The 23,311-nt window shown below is 43.0% G+C and overlaps 1 long non-coding RNA gene across 2 annotated transcripts in view; it reads right to left on the bottom strand.

The window, feature by feature from the left end:
- LOC128909208 (uncharacterized) overlaps positions 1 to 23,311 on the bottom strand; it is a 97,337-nt gene that overhangs the window by 15,426 nt on the left and 58,600 nt on the right. The window contains exon 10 of one of the 2 annotated variants that reach the window (XR_008466278.1): positions 14,242 to 14,407. This is a non-coding gene — a long non-coding RNA (uncharacterized LOC128909208). Of the gene's footprint in view, positions 1 to 14,241; positions 14,408 to 22,170; positions 22,580 to 23,311 lie in introns of those variants that run through there. The other variant, XR_008466279.1, reaches the window with a different exon arrangement.

Here is a 23,311-nt window from a genome sequence, read left to right on the forward strand (position 1 = left end):
GGTCACTATGTTTGCATCCGAAAAGGTGCTGACACAGGCGCACACACAAACACACATGGTGTTGTAAGAGGTGTGCTCATCATTTATTTATAAAGTTTACAATCTGACACTTCAAAAAAAAATAAAAAACCGATCCTAATAGGCTCCAGCATTCCACAGTTGTTGAAATGTCACCTCTCAGATACAGATATTGATTTACAGTTTGAGACCAAGTACATTGCATTCTGTGCTAACAAGCCAGTACAACTCTACTCGAGAGAAAGAAGGAAAGGGCTAAATCACGCTTGGTGGCATTTATTAGAAAGCAGTGAGTTTTTGTGGCTGTATTTTAACATTAGGCTATGAACTGGGGAGCCTGCAGACATGGGTCTGTTCCGCCTGGGCAACTGGGCAAAGATTACATGAGAAGAGAATATCAGGTTTTTATTTGGAGCCCACAGAGCTGCAAACAGGGTTTCTGAAGGAGCTTGGTAGGGGGAGACCCGTGAAAAACAAGGTCTAAATGAAACCTGGTCACTTGGCTGTTTCTCTGGCATGTGAAGAAACAATTTTAATCTCCTCTCTTTCACAGCTTCATTGAGATCTCCGGGCACCCAAGTCAGCCACTGGCTGATAGTTACTCCAAAAAAATTCTGCGCACTAGAATACGTTGACCTTCTTTGAATAATCACCGAAAGTGAGATAACCCAGCTAGAGTCCATGTTATTTGAAATGCTAAAAACAGGAGTATCAGATCCTGGAGAACATATAAGCTGGCACACAGGGAATAAATTCACAATGTCAGTAGAGGACAGCTGACCACCAAGGAGGCAGCGAGAACAATGTCATAGCTACATGAAACACAAGATGTCAAATAAAAAAAAAAAAAAAAAAAAAATAAGATTTTCCTTCATTTGCATGGAGCTGTTTTCCAGATCAGAAGGCAAACATCTCAGTTCCAGCAAAGGCAATAGCAAAGTTTCTGCTGACACCGCTAGGACGGCAAAAAAGTTTTCAAGACTTAACTTGAATGTAAACTTCCAAAAATTAAATCCCCAGTGAAGAAATCTGTGTATTTTTCATCACATTGCCATTGGTACTGAGCCAGGTACAACACATAACCGCGTTTGCTGCTACTTTTTAAGCAAACTTGGAACTGCAGAATCTGTCTCGGGCATTGATCACTGTGTACCCCACACTGGGCACTCAACAAATACACCAACCTTGACGCCCCCATCCTTTAAGCACAGTATAAAGTCAGGGATGGAGTCCCCTTTCTGAGAGTCTTGGCCATGATCTGCTGCTTACTGCAATTTTAACTGCTGTTTTCTAAAACATTTAGGCCTAGGTATCTCACTTGGAAAGACCTGTACGCTGAATTGATAACGCCCACAGCTTCAACATGATATAATTACTTACTTTTGCCGTCTGTGCAGTTGTTGATAGAAAGACAGGCCACGTTGTGAAGAACAGGTGAATTTCTGGTAACCAGGAGGCATTAGCAGATTGTCTTAAAATCTCCTTCTTTCTTTCTAAGCTTCTAACTTGGCTGCATACTTTACTTGAAAATAATAGATTTCCTTAAGATGTCTTGGTCCAAAATTTCTCCTGCTTGTTTGAAGAAATGATTGCCTGCTGTCTAGATTTTGTTTTGCCAAAAGATAAACTGGAAGATCTACTGAAACCTTTTTATCGCGTTTCTAATCCCAAGTGTTCTAATGACGTTAACCTTGCTAATATTATACTGAAGAACTTCCATTCAGCCTCTATTTTTCAAAAGAGCTTTTAATGTTCTGCTTTCTGGTGCCACCCTTCATATATTTATTTACTGTGGTGCTTTGTGGTGGTGGTGGGTGCTCGATTGCACCAGTGGAAGGATGTGCAATCAAACTTGCAACGAGACAGTAGTCTCTGATTGTCATCAGCTGCAGCTCATTATTCTCTCAAGGATGCCTTGTGCCAATCGATGACAAACAATGTGTAATCACTTGCAATTGATTGCAAATCAGATTGCATAGACTGGCATGTGGAGTCCTTGACGGCATAATGAGCGATGCCTTTTGCCCACCCCTGGGCCTGTAAGGCCCACATGCCATTATCCGATAGCTCCTCTCCTCTCTTTGACTCCAACGCTAAGCGGATCATGCAGGACGGATCAGGTCAAGGTTGCGCTTATATTTGGCATATGACATTTTTGGCTATTTGCCTCATACTGGTCTTGTCTCTCCCTGCGTGTGCCCTGGCGTTGTATTTTCCTGGGACGTTCCCCTCTGTGCAAAGTCGCAGAGGCAAAAGCTGAGGGATTAAGGGGATGTTTGTGACCCAGTCTATCAACAGTGCACTAAATCTAGTTCTCTTTCTAAAGATTTCTCTATTTTCCCCTTCAAAACTGGGCTGACAGCTCAGTTTTGAAGCAGTTGTTAGAAAAATGGCCCGGACAAGTCATAAGTAACAGAGGACTAAGCCCCTGCTGACTTGTTCCAAAGCCAAGTAAGATATGTGGTGAGTTCACCTAGATTTTGCTGTTTAGACTTTTACCTTCTGAAGTAGCGTTAATCAGATCTGGTCTATTGACCATCGATGGCCTGAAAAGCACCACAAAGAGCGGTCAGTGAAATTATGTCAAAAATAAGAAAAGATGGCAAACACCTTCAGTAGCTGCTTTCCGATTGAGGTCCGTGGCTGCCACCAGGCACAGCTGGCACTGTAATTTAAAATGTTGGTAACCAAGCACTAATATTTCAATTTTAGAAGTATTTTGTTTATCTAATTTTTACATACCTTGTTATTTACCAATCTCCCTCCCAGCTGCTGTTGAGATAATAGATTTCTGGGCCAGAAATCTTTTGTTTATAAAAAAGATTGGTGCTTTTTAATTCATAAAGGTCAAGAAAGAGCATTTTAAATCAGTTGTCTTTCTGGATGTTTGAATTTTTCAGGCCTAGGTGTATGTGAGACTGCAATGATCTCATTCCAATTATTGATCTTGGAAGAGGACGTGAAATCCCGTCTGATTTCCACACGAAAAAATAAGCAAAAAAAATCTATTAAAAATACTCATGGAGTGGGTTGTTCAACTGATAGTGGAGGGTTTTTTCCTTCAAGCAAGCAGGGTCTTGGCTTGATCTTTATATTTAAATGAGAAAAGAATAACATTAGCATTCACTGAATATTTTTATTGAGATAATAATCTCTATCGATAACATACTTCCCTTTAAACATCTGTAAGGCAATCAATTGGAAACTGATGCACTGCTCTAATCTTGCTTCAGAATCTGGTTCTTAGTAAGGACTTGAAAACCGTAAAGGACCAAAAAGTAGACTTTAATGGAGATGAAGCTCTTCTAGTAAGTATGCGTTAGAATATATTTTAATTATTTTTTTTTCTGAAGAAAATTTTCCTTGCAGTTTATGTAAACCAATGTAGCGCCACAGATTTCGACAGAATTAACTGATTTACCCAAATATCAGTGAGGTCAGGGAGAAAATTACTGAATGAAAAACGCCCAGCTAATAAGTAAAGAGATGGCCTGGTTTTGTAAATCTTTTTCCGAGTGTTTCATTAATAGTCACTGGTGTGTTAAAGTACAACTTTTTGAAGCTGCAGTGTAGCTTGCACTTGCTCTGCTGGGAGCATCACAACAGCCATCGTTAAAGAGATAAAGCACGTATGTTATCTGCAGCAGGCTCCCAGAAAAATATTATTCCCAAGGGAATTCCCCCTTCGAAAACAAAAAGGGTCATGAATTTATTTCAAGTCCATTTTCCTTCGCTGACCAAAACTGGAATGTCAACAAAGGAAGCAAGTAGACAAGTTTGGGTTTTTTTCCCCTCGTAATCTCAGTTTATAAACAGTAACAGAAGGAGATATTTTCTTAGCTTTTTTTTTTTTTCAAAAAGTACAGTCTTATCAGAGATCTGAAATATGTCAAAATTCTCCAGCATTTTAGAAGGTCACATATTTGAATAGTTGGTTTAAACTACCTACGTTAGAAACAAATACCCAGCAATTCACCCCCCAGACTTGAGAACACACTAAAACTATTTGAAGCTTTTGAAACATGACCTGCAGAACGTGAGCCAAAGCGTTTTGGAAAGAAGGGAGCAATTTCTTACCAGTGTGAGCCGTCCCTGCATGGCAATGGCCAGTGGAAATTCACACCATTGACTTTAACAGCTTTAGGATCAGGCCCTTATACCCTTTCCAAAATGAATTTTGGTCGTTGAATTGAAATATTCAGCTCTGAGCAGCACTAGCCCAGGAGAAGGCATCGCTGCGCAGGAGCTGTGCGTTGGGGCAGTATGCTATCAGTGACTGGGTAGATTCATCGCTGTGACCAGGATTCCTCGATGGCAATGGGATTCACGGGTCCCAACATCAGCGGGGGCTTAGCAGCTGGTTTTCATTGCTCCTCGAGGTACACACACAGGCAGCATCTCCCTCGCAAGCCAGGGGCCTCCTCTCTCCACCCGCTCTCCAGAGAGATGACTTCTGTAAGGCGGTGCCGCAAGGATTCACCATTTTCCCTACAGCAGGGCACAAAGCACGGGGCTGGTGGAGTTACGGGGCCGTAAACCTGCCGGGGCTGGTAGGAGAGCAGTTACGAGATGAGCTTTCGTCTGCCCTGCTGGAGAGGAGGGCGATTTGCAGGTGGTGTGTCTCTGCTCGGTGCTTGAGCTGGACAGGCAACTTTACACGGGCTTTGTTACACACCTACAAAGAGGGGAGCGCTAACCAGCCTCCTGACGAGGGGAGGACGAAGGCGTGGATGGTGGGGTGGTATCTTCGTTGTGCCTACAGATGTCTTGTGTAAGAGGAGTTGTGATGTGGCGTCAGCTGCGGGAGACATCCTACGTAGTTTTATTTATTTACGCCGGAGCTTTCGTACGACAGCTATCCAGCATTTTACAAGCGTCTCCGACGTGAGTCAAAATGTTGGCCAGTTTACAAACAGGGTGGGCACGGATGTTCCGCAAACTGCTTGCTAAATAATTATACCCGGGTTTGTATTAACTGCTTTTGCTTTCTGCCGCGTGCTGATGGAAACATGCAGTTGGTGAGCATCTGTGATAGGTGCTCGGGTTTTTTCTGGTTTTGTCTTACTGTAGGAAAAAAGCAATTTAATTACAAGCACCGAAACAGATGAAACAGAATTTTTTTCTCTTTTGACATTTGTTAAGGATTTTTAAGCATTAAACACTAAAACAAGAGCTATAGTTCTGGCTATAGATAAATAATTGCAGCAACTGTGTAGAATGATGAAAATACTAAGGCAGGATTTATGTCTTTGGTGTGATAGTAAAGAATACACAAACTCTCTTACACTGAAAATTCTCTCCCTGAGTGTACATATTGTTTGCTGCGTTGAGCAACACCTGTAAACCAGAGCCGAACGACCTGTGCACGTCTGAGAATTGGACAAGACTGTCCGTACCAAAGAAGCAAAACTGCTTTTAACCAACGTCAAAAATAAATACAGCATAAAATATGGAGCGGTGAGAAAGATGTTCGTGCCTGGAGATGGATTCAATTTAGGGCGAGTCTGGGTTTTGAGGTTCAGTTGAGAGACTTAATTAAGACAAGGGTTGTGTTCAACTGCAGAGAAATCTCAAGGAATTTCAAATTCTCTTGGCCAAAACCTTCTAAGAATCACCATTTTCATGCCATTATATGTATAGCATGTACATATGGTCCTCTGGGCTTGGACGCTAGAACCTAAAAAAAACTAAGGAGTTTGGATTTCAAAACCTAGCTTAGCTCATTCTTCCCTAACGGTAACCGATTCAAGGAAGAAAAATATAGTAAAACATTCTGAAAGTGTGAGAAAGCAGATTTAAACGTGAACCATGGAAAGCCGATGGGTCTGTATCACCGGCCGGTGCCTATGTAACTTGCTACTAGCGTACACGGTCTTCTGTCAGACAGTCTTAAATTGTTGAGCAATGTGATATATTGTTGGAAAGTACTTGGAAAACATTCATGACTGAAGTGTGATTTACAGGTCTAGTCTTACAAACAGCAGCGCACAGTGCACGAGAGAACCTTTTTACAGCGTTTTTGAGCAGAGACGCCATGGCGTACTGTGCTTTGCAGGTATAGCTCGGTACATTTCTCATCCACACCAAGTTAGGTTTTATTTTCTCTGCAAATCTTTAAAAGCTTTTCCTTGAAGATGAAGCCTCTATTCTACGGTGTGTATTACAGAAATTAATAAAGGTAATGAAATCAGGCACTGTTGGTTCATGTGTGATTCATCAGTCACACATCTCTCTTTAATTTGCAGAGGTTTGGAGCCTACTTCTCACTTACACAAAACTCTCACTGTTAGCTTAAGAAATCCTCATATAAATAAAAACCATTTTCTGATGCACCATAAAATATCTAATAGCAATGAATGATGATAGTCACAAGAGCTATTTTGGCTGGAGTCGTGGTAGTTCCCCAGGCCCAAGATTAACACCGCTTTCCCTGCATCTTGAGAACAGAGGAATTGTCAGTATCCTCCGACCAGCAGTGACTAAAACCAGATGTTTCGGTGGAAGAAACCTCTCATTAGGCTTGTAGGGAATGAGCTTTGAAAAACTGGTTTTCGTGTTTGTTTGTTTGTTTTAACAAAGGGGAGTGCAAATGCACCTGAGTGTAAATGCAAATTGGGCTTTTTGAGCTTCATGTTGATACAGCAAAGCCTAAGGGAAATGACAAAAATACCCAGCCAACAAACAACCCTCTTTAGTTTGTGGTTTCTGAGCTAAACTCCAGCCCTTGAGGATCACTGAAGGCACGATCAGGTTAGAAATTCTGCCCTTTGGAAATCCTGCTTTTTGCAGTGAAAGGCCCAAATTGGTAAGTCAAGTTTCATTCTGAAGAGCTCGTGCAGGGCTCCAGGTACTTAGCTTGTTTAAAATGCTGTTATTTTTGTTATAAAGAAACAAGAGATGATAAGCTGGGGCTCTAAATGTAGCATTGACACGTGTCTTCAAGTTGGACAGGTTTTTAAACAGTAGCAGCAAGGCAGGATAATACGAAGCTCAGATCCAGCAATGCCTCCAGTAAAAACACCACCCAAGGAAGAAGGATGCAGGGTGGTGTGTGCTCTGGCTGTGGATAAAAGAACCTCCTTCAGAAACCAGGCATGAAGTGAGGCATCCCGGCCGAAGCAGTTTGCTTTGAAAGTCAACTCCTCTCTCCAGGCAGTCCTGTTGGGTCCCATCTGCGATCGAGGTGTATTTGCCTGACAACTGCAATGAAATAAGGGTTTGCACTAGGCAGGCAAATACTCAGGCAAATATCCAGACCTTTGCAGTCATGGACACATACTTCAGCACTTCTTTTCCCCTTGTCTGATACCCATCTGGCCATCAATACAACAATGCAATATGGGTTATGGGCAATTAATAGAGGTTGAACGTTCAACTCCAGCCCAGGCGGAGTTGTTAGGAGCTGGTACAACCTGTAAGTAGCCTCCGTCCCAGGAACGGTGGTGCCAGGACATGCTGCCTGAAGGACAGGTGTGGGTGAACACAGGACGCTTGCCCTGGCTTGCTCAGCTCATGGTCCTGGTACCGATGTGACCTGGCGATGGGATGAGAAGTACAAGCGTGCACGTGGCCTCCTCGCCACTAATAATATCTATCTACCTAACTTCGGGTAAGTCACTTCACCTGACTCATGCCACCTCTGCAGATTGGACTTTGCAGCTCCCTCTCAGAGGGGTTTTGGGGAGTAGAAGTCCTTTGGTAATCCTGTGGGCTCTGAAGAGTGCAGAGCCCCAGAGCAGTATGTGCAGAGGGGTTGCCCCTACCTTCTTCCTACTTGCAGGGTTGAAAATCGCTACTATCAGACCCACGATGCCGAGGCCAGATGGAGAAACAGTCACACCAGGGGAAGGGATCCCTGAGGGATTGACGCATTTTCTATGTGAATAATCTTGTGTGTGCCCATTGTGGGTCTTTGCCCAACATGTTCTACATTCGGGCTCTGGCAGCTATAGAGGGGTGCTCAGACCTGGCACAACAAAACGGCTCAGGAAAGCACACCGCACAGCAGTGAAACTCCGTGATTTCTTTGATATTTTTTTTTCCCATTTAAAGACAAAATTCTAGCAAAATAACAAGTCCTTAAAACATGTATTGTTTATTTTTCAACAGAGTAAAAGAGCCCCTACAGTATTTTGAAAGAATGTCTGTTTTATAGGTCTGCGGTGATAACATGTTGGAAGTAACTAACAATTATGTTATTTTTGTCCTCGCTAATAATGCTCAGGGTGCAATTGATGTTTCTTTTAGAGCTAATAAGAAACACTTGCAGCAAAAGCAGGAACTGTGGAGATAAAGCAATTGGCAAGAAATAGTATGTTTAAATACCATAAAACAGCCAGTATCCAAACAGGTGTGAGATAAAGTGGTATAAATAAACTACTCTGTATGCAGCCCATCACACAGCAGAGTCGTGTAAAAAATTGCATGAAATAACTTCACTCCTATTCAGAGGAAAATACAACAAAACCGATCCTTGTGTCTCCTAATTAGCTTTAGCAGCTGAGAAAACATTTCTCATGCGGGTATTTCTAAAAGTGAAAAGTTGTTCTGTAAAAATGTAAAACAAGCAAAAGAAGCAGTCAGATTTGCAAACCTTTTGGAGAAATTGTATATAAATTTTGGAAACCTCTGCACCAGTTAAAACCAGTACCCTGAAGAGACAGTGGAACCTCTTTCAACCTTGCAAAGTTACGCCCGGCTCTTAAGTTATTCTGCATTGCCTGGTGGCATTACGATACTGGATGATGTCTGGGTTATTTTTATTGGTGCTGCTTTCACAAACACGCAGACATTTGCCCTTTCTTCATCCAAACATTTGGTTGCATTAAGGCTTGTTTGGTTTAGATTAAAGATTTTCTTTTTTTAAGGCCAGTCAAATGCAAAGCAAATCAGCATTAGCAAACATGAGGTGAAAATAATTACCCACGCTCACATGACTGATAAGCAGAACTATGGAAAATGGCTCACAACAAAGTCCATCCACCTGGTTTCTGTGTCTCCTACACGTGAGAAGCCACAATGGGTTCATTGAAAGTTTTGTCAAGATCCATCAGCCTCCTGGGTAAGTGAGATAAGACTTGTATTCTTGTTTAATCAGCACGTGAATTTGTTCAACATGTGAATTTTAGGTGACATTATGATTCCTGGGAGTCTTGCTCACTGTCTTTGTGTTCCTTCAAACTCATGTTAAGGGAAGAGAATTATTTAGACGTGTAAGTGTGCGTGTAGAAACCCACCATGTGAAACTGCTGGATTTCAGATGGATTTACAAGTCAGGGCTTTCAAATGTTCCTCATGGTAACTCCTTTGTTTGTGAATCCAGAACCCAGCTTTGCGCAGTCCAAGTTGTGCAAAAAGCCAAAAGAGAAACCACAGCATCTCTTTGGAGTCTCGCTTTCCAGCCTGTAATACAGAGAGTGACCTGGAAAAAAGGAGCCTCTCCACTCTCGCTCTCTCCCCATAATTTGTGTTCTGGATAGCACGGAGCAGTCCCTGAGCACACTGACTTGGTTCCCACCCAGTACTGGACTAAGGGAAACATGCTTTTTCTAATGCCAGTGTTTGCTTCTTCTCTGTCATTCTGTGCTGGGAAGTTTCAGAGAAGCTGGTCTGGAGGGAACGTAACCTGTGCTGCTGGTCTCTCACACACGGCCTGCATACACGGGGATCGCTCTGGACCAGCCTTCCATAATCAGGAATAGACATCACATCCAGGTGGGCACCACGCTTATTTTGGAGTCCCTTGAATCAATCACAAGCAGGGTCCCCTGGACAAGTCTCACCTAAATGAATACGGTGTTACAGAAGGACTTGTCCCTGCGGCTCTTCAGGAGCTCGTGTTTTTAGCTTCTGAGGTCCGTCGTTTCAGGCATGCTGCATGAACAGAGATAATGGTGATGGTATGAGGATACTTCCACGAGATGCCCACGTGGAGCAGCCGGAGCAGGCCCACGCTAATCAAATTCGAGATGCGCATGGAGTTGACCCCGGTGCAGCATCAAACAGGAGTGAGCTGGCTTTGGTCGTCCAAGCTGGTGCCTCTTTCTGCCAAGCACCGCGCTAAGAAAGCTGCCAGGAGGGCTCAGCGTGACATTGCACGGTGCGTACACGCTCTGTAAGAGCAGAGGTGTTTAAAGAGCGGCTGATACAGCACCGAAAGAAACACAGAAATGGGAACACTTCTTCTTCGAGTTGGCTCTTCAGTTAACCACCGATAGATGTGATAAACTCCCAGCGCTGCTGCTAATAAGTAAAGGAAAGGAAGCCAATGTTCTTCTGTACTCTGACACACGGCGCATTTTGGTTTCACTCAGAGTAGCAAACCTTTCTTCCTCGTAGCAAGTATTATAAATAGGCCCACTTCTTATCAGATCCTTCTCTTAATGTTTTTCATTAGAAAACCACAGTTAATTTTAGATAATTGTTAGAGATAATCTCAAATTTGTGTGTAATGTATGCCCCAGTTCTAAGAAAAACATGACATTGGGGAAGGTACTGCCTGCCTAACAGCTTTTCATTTACAAGGCTGGTATGAGATCTCTTGTTCCTGTCAAATGAATTCTAGTGTCTTAGACGTTCAGACTCCTATCTCTCAAAGCAGATAAAATTTTAACTTGCTTAGTATTTATTGTCTTCAATATTTTGTAACAGCTTCTGAGCAGTGTGTTGGGACTGAGCACATGTCCTGCCAAACGAGAAGAAAAAGGTTCCCGAACAGTCTATGCCAGAATTTGCAATAGTATATCTGACTCTTTAAGCTTTCCTTTGGGAGTCAATTTTACTTTGTTTGACAGCAGTGGCATTTGCTGCCAGAAGAATAAAGACAACAGTTGTTTAAAAAAGCACGTGTGTCACCCTGCGCTATCAAACAATCTGCTCCACATTGCAAGAGATTTAAGATGAAACGAAGAGATGAATTCCCAGGACAAAGGAGAAAAAGTGTTTCTAACACCAAAGGAGGAAGGAGGTTCCTCTACTAATAAGAAAGGATTAAAAGCAAACTGCAAATAGTCCATTAAGCCTCCTGGAAAGGACAAGGAGCAAAATGAAAACCTGACAAAAGTTTAGCAAACAAGCATCATGCATTGCCCTTCCAGTCAATTTTTCCATCCATTATAACTGCTGGATATTTCTTGAATAGCATGAAAATAAATATAAAATATAGTGGCATTTGGCCCTATAATATGCAAGACATCACAAAAAAAACCAACCCAAAAACAACCTTAAGAAAGGCAATGGGGAAATAGAGATGCAGTGATTTATTTGGGATGTCAGAGCATGGTCAGAGAGAAAAGTGAGGGACTTAGATATTCTTCCTATTCCCAAGTAAAGGCATCTGTTCCCTGAGCAGTGTTTACTTTAACAACTAGGACTGAATGTTGCAAATATTTGTAGCCGAATTATCTCAACATTTTGAAGACTATGTACCTTGAACGTCGTGTTTTTCTGGGAAAATTAGTGGAAAGAGTTCTTCTTGGCACGCAGGAATGCTAGGAAATTCTAACATCATGCACGAAATTTCAAATCTGCCTGTAGGAAAAGCCAATTTCCTTTATAAATTGGCTTCTTCTCACTGGCAAAGGTGAGTAGGGTCAGGCAAAAAAGCAAACATAAGCCTACTTTCAACTTTGTGAGGAAATTTTAAACCCCATAAATTTCAATACGTTTCGTCTTTTATTGTGAAGTCCTGGAATATTTCTAATAGCAAGTTTCTTGAACAAAGCTCAGCCCTGCTATTTTTTAGCTATTTTCTCTGTTTATGATGCGTGTGAATGGACGTGTATCCAAGTTCATAGCTGACAACCCCATCAGAAGGTCAGCCAGTCTGGAAGCCCGCAGATTTTTGGGGTCAACCCCGTTTTTCACTCCCTGTGGTCCACGGAAATCCACAGTTTATAGATCTTAAGATAATAGAGGGACAGTGGTGTTTTCACCCAGTTAATTGTATTTCAAAGCATCAGGCACAGGCTTTTTACTCTGATACACCCCCAGAAAAACCATCTCACCTTCTTGCTTACTTGTGAGGGAGAATAACTGAAAGCTGATACCTTTATTCATGCAGAATAACTCTGCTAATAAGCCTCATTTCTTATCTTGCTATTCCTGTCTGGCACCTCAAACGAACAGAAACTGCCAGTAAGATCAGAAGGTCCAGCGTTTTTAATAAAGTGATACCTTAAACTCATTTTCACCTGTGATCAGAAGACTTTCCAACTAGACTTAAAGAAGTTAAAAGCTAATGTATGTATGACACAGATTAGCTAGCCTGGGGTATCGCAGGACAAAACATTCTGCTTTTCAGTGCAGATTATCCTTGTGGCTGCGTTCGCAAATTAACAAGTGAAGGGAAAATACAAAAAAAAAAAACCACCACACCCCAAAATGAAAAACTCACTTCACGCTCATTACAAAATACCCATTAGATCATAAAGTATCTACAGCGAAAAGGAATTTTGAGATTTCAAAGGAAGAAACTACTAGGTTTGCGCTAATTCATTGGCTCTTGCTGTCACTGTAGTGCTTTTTAGATGACCAAGGCTCTGCGGGGTAGCTCATGTCATGAGTGCGCCCCTCATCATCAGAAAAGTCATAAAACACACATAAAACTACAGGTACTTGTTTGACAGCAAGATAAGTTTGACCAGAAAGTCCATACGAAAAATCCCCGGGGTGAAATTTAACCCTGTATAGCTGATTAACCATTTAATAAACATGCTGGCAAAAAGGCCAAACCATTGTCTGCACTCTTCTGGCCAAGGACAAGGATAACGTTAGCTTTTTAGAGGCACATTTTGTGTGCAGCGTGATGCCAAAAGGGACCCTCTTATTGGAGCAGCTATCACAGGGCGGTTTATACCTCCCACCTCTTGCCTGCACAAAAATCCGCTAACAAAAGATTAAGTTCACGTTTAAACGGTGTTCTTTCTTTCAAACAGCTACTAAGTGACTTATTTGCAGAAATACAGGTGTGGTTTCCTTCCCCCTCGCCTCTCCTTCCCCCTTGGCCCCCTATGCTGGATTCAACTCCATCATAAGGGTGAACCAAGCCCACCACCACCTTTGGTGGGGCCCACTGCGCTGGTGGCAGTTAGAGGATAAAATTTCTCATACCGGCCCCAGAAGGCACTTTTCTCCCCACCCTCGCTTCCTATACAGCTGTGAGAGGACGCTAACGCCAGCACACTCACTCACAAATGGTTACAAGCTGCTTTCTTCATTGCATGAGGCTACAGAGCAAAGGACCAGGGAAGTCTGGACCCAGGTAATGCTCCTCAGCCCCCTCCAGCTGCGGGGTCCTGCACGGGACAAGGCTGCATTTCGTCGTCCACCTCTACTGCAATCACAGCACAGTGGTGACGATGACCAAAAAAATGCATCCCCCACCATCCAAGTGCAGCACAGCATAGCAGAAAGCGGTTTTGGCTTAGTTGCTCTAAACAAGGCACTGATTAGCTAGTAATCAGCAAGCGATTAGCAAAGACAACTGGGTCACTCGGAGTTCAGCGTGCGCATTGTTTGCTGGGAGGCACTGACACGCTGGTGCTCGGCAGGAGCACACACGCTGATGTGATCGTCCACCGCAAACATCCATTCAGCAAGGTTCAGGACATCAACTTGCATCCCATAAACTTTTAAGCATAAATATTGCAAAATAAGACTCGTGATACAGGCTGGCTTTATAAAGCGTTATAAGATGTAGGTTGTTAATGGTTTTGATTAAATTGCTCCAGTATGTAACACATAATCAGGAATGCTGATATAATGAAGAGCCATCTTTTTTTTTTCCTCCAAAGATTACTATAAACAAGCTGCACCACGTTGTTCCCCAGCCCAGCCACCATCATTCAGTATCAGATCAGGAGGTATCGAAACCCGCTGATAACAGGTTTGATAAAGGACAGCAACAGAGCAGCCCTTTCTGAGCACAGGCACGCCAGGAGTCACACACAAAACCACAGCCGATCTCAATCAGGTCTTCATTAGGGGCCAGCTGACACCCCTTGTATTTGTAGACCTCCTCCTGCTCCAAATCAAAGCTTGTATTGACTACGGTGAGTCAAACCCACCTCCTGCAAGACCCGTGAGCTCATCACTTTTCATTCTGTGTGCCGCCTGCTAGGTATCAAGGGAAAGACAAAAAAGAGTAACTTTCAACCACTTAAAAAACAGGGAGAAAAAAAAACCTGCACCCAAGGTAATTTCGTTTCACTGTCTCCACATTACCCATTGCACTTAGTTTCTGCGAGACTGAAGCATCCAGAGTATCTTAGTAGCTCATCACCAGATATGTCTGAAATCTCGTTCCTCGTGCGTGGAGGCGGTGGCGTGGACGTGGTCTCACTTCAGGAGAGTGAGGGCAGGCAATCCCCAGTGATGGCATTTTGGCTATCTGAAAGAAAAGAGATTTATATATGTTTTTGCCTTCCTTGCTAAAACAGTGGACATTTATTCCTGCCAAAGGAGGATCGTATTATTTGTATGAAAATGCTATTAATTTTAGGAGTCTCCATCTTCTCCGCTGAAAGAGCTCCATGCAAGGATCATAGCCTTGAAACTCAAAGATCCTTTCTTCCCACGCTGCCCCTTCCTCCTCCCATTTTATTTCCCTTTCAACAACCAAACAGCAAAAACTTGTAACTAGCACAAGCCTCGTGAGCGGTGACACCGTGCTCCTGCTTCCCCAGCGCCCTCCTTCCCCTTCGCCTGCAGAGAACCTCATGATGTTTTCGGGCACGGTTTCCCGTCGACTTTCTCTGCAGCAGGACTCTGTGCATTGTTAGGGCTGAGTAATGGCCAGGGTGCACGCGTGTGTGCGCGCACGTGCAATACATCCACATAAATATGTGTCCATATATATATAAATAACATGACTAATAGTGCCAGAAACTTGACCCTTACGACTCCAGCTAAGGGCTTTGATACGTTGCTGCACAACGGGCCTCTTAAGTGGCTCGCGTTTCCTGATAATATTAATTTGAGTGCTATCGGACTTCTGTTCCTGCTTCGAACTTTGTTAACGTTGACTTTAACAGAGATTGTAATGTAAACTCGCGTTTTTGCCAGGTTAAAAAATAAATAAAAAAAAAAAATCCCTGTGAATCTGACCTCTTTTTCTTGCAGTGCCTTTCGGTGGGTGTTGTAAGAAAGCAGTTATTCAGTTATCACAAGCAGTGACTGTTTTGCTGAAGCACAATATTTGAAGTAAACAGATATAGCAGAATATGTGTATGTCCCGAAGTTAAGCCGAGCCTAGAAACTGGATGCACTGAATTCAACTAGAGTTAAATTAGACTGGAACAAATATGGGCAAATCCTCCAGCCAAGAGACAAAATATTTTTTTGTTTCCAGTCTCTAAGACACTAAAAATATCCTGGCATGGCAACACTATATAACACTTGAAACCTGATATGATACAAAACGAAGTCTGAGGACGCTGTCCTGCAGCCATTCCTTGCATCAGCTCCGAATTTGATCCCCAAAACCCAACCCATGTGTGCTTCATCGGAGGGTGACCCCGGCCACACTTGGACAGGCTGGTGCAGGAGATGGCTTTGTCCCCCTGAAGAGTCCCAGTCCAGCGTCGCTGGAGGTTGCTAGGCTGTGGAAATGGTGCTTTTGACACACGTCTGGTCCCATCTTCTCCCTCAATATCTTTTCCTCCTTGGAGGACCAAGGGGGACAGAAAACTAGGTTTCTATCCTTAGTTTTCTATCCCCCCTGCTGGGGGTGGCAGGAAGCTTTCTGATTTGGCCACATCCAGGCTGTTGTAACCGAATGTGTGTGAAGAAATGCGACCTCAGATTACAAACCAGAAACAAGGCATATGGAGATGTGCAGGAAATAAAGCCAACGGCGAGGAGAAATATTTGAAGGGTTTTTTTCTTGCCAAAATCACACAGATCCATAATGCCAGCACCATGTCGGTGCCTGCTCTCCAAATAATGCCTAAAGGGACGAGGGAAAACGTCGCCGTAATTATTACAGACCGATTAAAGAATCATGACTTGAGAAAAAAAAGCAAATCTGGAACAGCGGGGCTCCTCCTCATGACTTAATGGAAAACTGAGTTATAGAAGTGCCACTATCAGCAGAGACAATGCTCCAGGAGAAAGCAGAGCAGGGGAAGAACCTGCGACAGCGAAAGGGTGGCTGCAGGAAGCGGGTTTTTGCTTCTTTATGAAACCCGCTTGATTTTCTCTTCAATTAGAAGTGGTTAAGGAAAGTAACCAAACTTCTCACTTCTTTCCAAACAAACCCACCCTTATCTACTCTGTGCGGAATGAGGACAAGGCTGATCAACACGGTAACTTCAGCGTGAATCGCCTTGTGCCCATGAAGAGTAGCAACCAAGCTGAGAGGGAAAGATGTTATAGACCCTTATGGTTTGAGCGGGATGTCTACACTATTACTTGCAAAACATCTGCATCTCATCGTCCATAAAATGGGTTCACATTTTGAAGACACCCAGGGAGGAAACAAACTCGTAAAACAAGAGGATTAAAAACAAGAGAAACTATTTAATGGCAGTCTTGCAGGTTGGGGAGTGTCTGGGCCGAGAGATTTTGCCTCAGACCCATATTTTTTACGACCGTGTAGACCAGAGAGAGAGGACTAGAGTGTGCATGAGACCAGCAAGGGAAAACCAGATCACTTACTGATGCCTGCAGCTCACCTCTCTTCCTGCCCTCTTCAATCCTCATTTTTTTTTGGTGGATTTCCAAACAGATTATCCCAATCTTTACAACAGAGCTGGTAGGAAACTTTTAATCTACACAGGCCATGAAGTCCACCATAATCTTCACCAGGTACTTTCAGGTGAGATAAAACTGCTCTTGACGTTACATCAAAGCTCTTCAAGGAACAACCAGCTTTTGCATTAAATTTATTTTTATGTTTTAGCCTAATGTGTCTCTTTTCACCCCTTTTGGAGGCTGACACGGGAGCGCGTTGAGTTCACTGTCAGGAAAGAGAGGCAAACGAAATCGCGCAGAGCTGCTCCTGCTCCTGGAGATGCACTAACACTGCGCTCGCCGCTGTGCACCGCAAAGCGAGCAATACTTTCAAAGCTTCTTAAGAGGATTTGGATGGCTCTTGTCCCTTAATTCCAGAAAGCAGAAGGGTTTCGGAGAGGTTATACAACGACCCTGAAGCTGACATCAGTGAAGGAAGAAACAGCAGAAGGGCGGCCACAAAGGGGAACCTCTGCCAGGCTTGAGAGATGCTGGCTTCCTACGGCACCGGTTCGATAGCGGTATTTCAGCTTTTGATTACTTACAGTATTAACCAGCTTGATGCATTCTACTGGAAAATACAGCAAACACGGGGCAAAGATGATATAATACATGCACGAAGCGAAAGGCAGAGCTTGCATCATTCCTCAGCCTGTGAATTCCTATTTGCCTCACGGATTTCCTCGCCCGCTGCTGTTAAAATAATCCTAAAATTACAATCGAGCAGATCTACTGAGAAATACGGCCAGAATATCAGTTTCCGCTGCGAGAGGTTCCTGTGCAAATAGAAAACGCCGGCTTCTTGGAAACTGGAAATTCCTATCTCCCAGCCTGCCCCTCCGTGCTGACAGTCGTGTTGCCAGCCCATCAGGGCTAATAGGCTCCACAAAACCCAAGGACTGATTATACTCAGAGCACAACACAGCCCTGACTGTTATGTAGCAACTCAGCTGGCATATAATTACTTTTGAGGAAAACTGCACTGCAGAACAACATCACTTCTCAAAGATTTAAGTTATTAAGGAAGATTAAGGAATTTCACCCTGGAAAAGAGACTTCACTGTGACCTAATTGAAGTTTTTAGCGTTCTCAAGGGAACTAATAAAAATTGGTTCATGCAAATTCTCCATACTTTCAAAGAACGCGAACACAAGAGAACATTATCTAAAAAAAAAAAATTAGGAAATTGAGATCAAAAAGAATTTAGAACAAAAAAAAAACCAACAAACAACCCACCCAGAATAATTTGAATTAGAGGGGACTGTTCTACCAGGTCATTTAATCCATCCCCTCCTCCCCTTGAATCACAGAAGGATTGCTTTCCTTATCCTTAAATAATCCCTAATAGATGGGCGTCTAGTTGAGCCAATGATGACAATTCCACAACCCCTCTTGGCGGCTTGTACTTTCAGAAGAATAAACATATTGAATAAATTATTAAAAAAGGCCACCGTGGGCAAGGAGAATCAATGAAATCAAGGAAGAACTTGTTAATATAGAGTGGGGGCTGAAAGATAGGGAGTAAAAATAAGCTCATTAGATGAATGAAAGACTGAAACGGCAGAAAAGGAACAGAATCTTGTGGCGTGTTTTTTTCTTCTCGTAGTACTGTTTTCACTTGCTATTTAAAGAAATTAGACAGAAAGAACACCTACACGTTTCTCCAAGCATGAAGCAATTTCGAGAATGATCACATGAAAACTGCAGCCAGTGTGTACCGTCAGCCTCTGACAAAAGAAAATGAACAGAAGAAGAAATGCCCAGCAGTACAACAACTTTCTTACAAACTGAAACCAACACATTTGCATAAGGCAATTTCAAGTAGATTCATAACACATTCACCCACAGAGGAGCATACACAGACACAAACCACATTAATAAAGTACTTACACATGAAAGTTGGATTGTCAAGGACACCAGGTATAAATACACAAAGCCCCTCATCCTGCAAGCAAGCATATATTTAACTTCACGCATATGAGTAGTCCTGGTCAGCTTGTTGGGATTATTCACCTCTTGCTCGACGAAGTCCCCAAACTGCCCAGCTCCTCACTCTGTGGCCACCACACCAATTAACGCTGGGAAAATTTTGTCCGTGCCCTTGATGCAAGATTGTCAACAGGAAGCCAAGTGCTTTCTCCAAAACTGTCACCTGTTTTCCTGCAGAAACACAGTTATGATTGCTCGCTCCGGCTGGGGCTGCAGGTAAATGAAATGGGTGCTTGTAGCATCCCTCGCCGATGGGGAGGACAGCAGTGTCCATCCAGCACAGTGGAGACCACAAGCCACAAACGGCTGGAGATGTCTCACCTGCCTTATCAGAAAAAAGCCTCATCTGATATTTTCCATGGCTTTCCCAATACCGGCTTGAGCGTGAAACCATTCAGAAGATGCACTTGTAGGACAGCAGGAAAACTTCAGAGGCTGCAGAGTGGGGCTGCTAGAGCCTTCGGGGTTGCTCATACATGTCGCATGCAGCGCTTAATGCTCCAGCTCATCTCTGGGTGTAATTCAGATTCTTCATGAGAACTTTTACATCTGGGTGTCACTGGCTGATGCACTCACACCAAAATACCTGGAGGCAATTTGTTGTCTAGAATGGGGTCAAAACTCACAGCTCCTCCTCTCTTCCCCTTCCTTAAAGGGCTTGTGGTGGGTTATTATTAGATGTACGTGAGTCTCCAGAGAGGAAAGCGAAGGATGTGGCTTGATCGCTTTTGTGTGGATGGACGGACTAACTGCTCGTGGTTACATGTGATGTTTGGATTTTCTTCCTTTATGCATTTTTGGGTTTGGGATTTTGAGTGGGGTTAGAGCACTTCTGATAGACGTTTAACAGAGACCGGAAAACACAACAAATATGACAGCAGAAAAAAAATCTTCACTGCCTACCAAGTCCTAAATAAACGTGCTGTGATTAAAGAGGGGCAGATGTAACCATCAAGCCCTTAATTAATATTTTTTTAGACCCCTTCCAGATTCCTCAGATACTCGTATACAATGTTTGCAGTGCATGTTCGCTCACTTGTATACCCGAAACGCTGGACCACTTTTAATTCTTACTGTCACTCTCCATTTCCCAACAAGAACGTTTATTTTTCGTTGGCATTACTTCTGTAACTTCCCTATTTATTCAGGCTATTATTCATAGTGCCTGGTCATCTTCTCTTCATGGACTGTCCGTGCAAGACATCTAAGTGACCTGCAAACTATAATTATAACTGTATAAGCACGTTCTGTCACTTTTACTACAAACATTACAGATTCACACAAGACTGTACCTGTTTTATTTTTAAATGTAGCAAAATTTTCCTCAGAAAGAAAGAAAACCCCTGATTTAGGAACTTTTCTGCGAAGTTTAGCCTGCGTTTGACCAGGCTTTATCTGTTTGTTCGCGTGCAGCCCTTGCTGAGATTAGTTTGTGTCTACGCAATGGATGCAGACCAACTTTTTTGTTCCTGACAGGTAAAACTATACTTCCCTAGGCATTAAGCGCTTTCCCTCTCATGCGGTTTTATATTTTTGTTAAACCTTTTGTTTTTGAGACATGAACTCTAGTTCTGCCTTGAAATATATTTTGCACGGTGCTTGGACTTCTTACTAAAATCCGAATGACCTCATTTCAGCTTAGGAGACACTGTGGGAAAAAGATGACAATTAAGACATAAAGATTTTGTTTTCCTGCATTTCTGTTTTCTTTTCTCCTACGAAATATTTAAGTGAAATTGAGTTTAACTTAACTCGAGGTTTGTTTAAGCTCAACAATCATTGGTTCATTGCAGTCACTTTCAGAGAATTTTTATCTTAAAAATCTTTGGCATTAAACCAGAAAGCATTCTAACTTTCTTCTCCGTCTTTAAGCTTATGACTTGCTTGTGCAATTGTTGCATGAAAGTAATTCTATTTTTTTTTTTTCTCTTATACGAAAACAGATGGAGAAGAATTTATCTGCAGTTGGGATTTGCTGCATATAATTTATTTCACAGGATCAAGTAAGAGATAACTGTGAGCTCACACTAGCCAAGCTTCCAGGACATGGTCACTTCCAAACTACATATACATTTTTGAGATTATAGTTATGGAGAGACACGGGTAGAAAACCATTGAGGCATTTTTCAGATTTCCATGAGGGCTTAATGCTTCTCTGCAGCTCTACAGTACATTCCTAGTGCTCCCTCTTGACTGGGTGGCTCCCATGAATAGAAATATATTTCAAATTCTGTTTCCCAGCTTTCTGAAGCACGTGTATCGAAGAAAGCGTCTAAGCACCTACAAGAGCTGCTCACTTTTCCACGGTGGGTACAGAGCCGTGCCACTTTGCCAGACGCCCAGATTACGCGACCAGGATGGAAATCATTCTGACACGAGCTTATTAGAGAGTCCCATTCCTCAGTGGAAATTTTCTGGTATGTCCTATTGTTTTAGCATTACATTTTTATGTTGGGTTTTTTGTTTTTTTTTTTTCATTAATACGGTAGGAAAATCACATTGCTTCCAGAACACGTTGATGCTAGTCAGGACGCTCTTGAGGCTAACAATGAGTCAGGACTCTGGACTCCTACCAAGCTTTTCTTCCATTGAGCTGTGCTCTTTTTTCTTCCTCCTTCAGGAACCAGCTTTTATTGGCCTCTTTAGCTTCGGATTAACTTACATCATACATTTAATAGTATATATACATTCCAGTAAAAGAATAAACACGGTCCCATGCAAATTAAACTCCTAATCAAATTAAAAGGTTGAATGACATATATAGAGCAGTGTGGAAAAGAGGTTCCACGCGATAACATGATGTTTCGCATTATGTGCCTTGCAAATCAGGCATCTACAGCGCACTTAGGGAGCGATAAAGCCAAATTACCCTTGTGAGTCAAATGCTGAAAGAGTCGTGACAGAAAGTTGTGCGGCGAGCAGGCTTTCCCTTCCCGATGTGTTTTAACATAGTCAGGGCCAGCACTAAGTTCTGGAGGACACGCAGGAGGTCTAAAGGGAGAGAAGGAAAGGTCATACCCGCTAGGAAAGGAAATAAAAGCGGTTTTCTGTCAACGGCACAAAGGGACAGAGAGGTTCGACTCCTGCTAATTTCCCAAATACCTTTAAAAACCTCCCTCGGAAAGGTCTAAGGAAGTAGCCGTAACCAGGCAATGGACTGCAGCGAGCAGCAGCTGCTGCTGAGCATTGCCCCCTGTTTCGGAGCGTGGGCATCCGTGTGCACCTCTGCTCTCACGCCGGGACGCTCTCCTACACAAACAGGGGCCGCATCATGGTAAAGGTGTAGGATGAAAGTACCAGCACACGCTTCACGGCAGTTTGAAGCCTCTCAATACCACTTCGGTGCCAACCCTGCTGCGAGAATTCCTCTCCCCTCCACACCTTCAATCATTTCACTTCTCAGCAACATGTTTTAGCCCTGTGGCTCCACTGGCTTTTTTTCGGCTTTTTTTTTTTTTTTTCTTCTGTTCCTAAGCACAGCGTCACCGACTGCCTTAATCAAATCTCACACCATAATGAAAAGTAAAAGGCATAATGCAGCACTTAACAGACTGACTATCCCCCATGCCGACTGGCATATGATTTTTCTCGAAGAATGAATCTTCAGTAAGACCTGAATGGCTCAGTTCAGGAAGAAAGAGAGGCCAAATTGTCTTTCTAATCACAAACCTTTGCCCCATGTGGTCTGGATTCTTGCTTTAAGGACCACATCAGAAGATTTATGAAGTCTGCTGCTTTGTTCCCCATTTTAGGAACCACTCCAAGTCACACTGAAGTCAATAGGAGGCCTTTCATTGACACGATCAGGCTTTGGAGCAGGTCCATAGAGAATGTCGCTTTTCTATGATAAAAAGAGAACAGCACTGAACACGCTCAGCATTTCCACTGATGCTCACGTAGAGTGGAAAGTGTTTTTTTCCGGATGAGTGATCGTCCCGCACACTCTGGAGAAACACTAACCAGACGCAGCACTCGCCCAGTTCATCATCCCAGTCACTCAGAGCAAGGCAGTTGAACACCACAGACACAGCTTTAAGAACACTTTAAGATAAACTTGAATAACCACTGAAATTTCCAGCCTCTTAGCTAGACCCTCGATGCTGAGCCCAAAGGGACCTAAATGAAGGCAGATTTCACTGGGTCAAACCAGCAGAGTCTTTATAAAATGAAGCGATGAAGAAGTCATTACAAATTACTGCCACGTTTACCTGGATTTTTATACTCTTTTGTGGCCCAAATACAGGTCTTGCGCTATGCTAGTGTGCTTTAGTTTTCTAGTGTGAAAATCAGATGCGTGTAATGCCCCAAAACTCTGGATCCCAGGACCCCCAGAAACACCTCAGATGATACCTGAGACAAAAGGAGCAAAGCAGATGTATTGTTGTTGTGGTTTTTTTTTATAACGATCCCTTCAACATGACCTCATTGTCATAATTACCAATTCCTTCATTCACTAAATGACAAAAAATGACCTGTTTCCTGTCGAGCTTTTAAAAATTTGAATGCAACTAACATTGCTACAACTGGGCAGTAGCTTCTCCCTGAACCCGCAGATGCGGAACAGCGCATCCCC

Source organism: Rissa tridactyla, chromosome 4 (assembly GCF_028500815.1).
Source record: "Rissa tridactyla isolate bRisTri1 chromosome 4, bRisTri1.patW.cur.20221130, whole genome shotgun sequence".
NCBI lineage: Eukaryota > Metazoa > Chordata > Aves > Charadriiformes > Laridae > Rissa > Rissa tridactyla.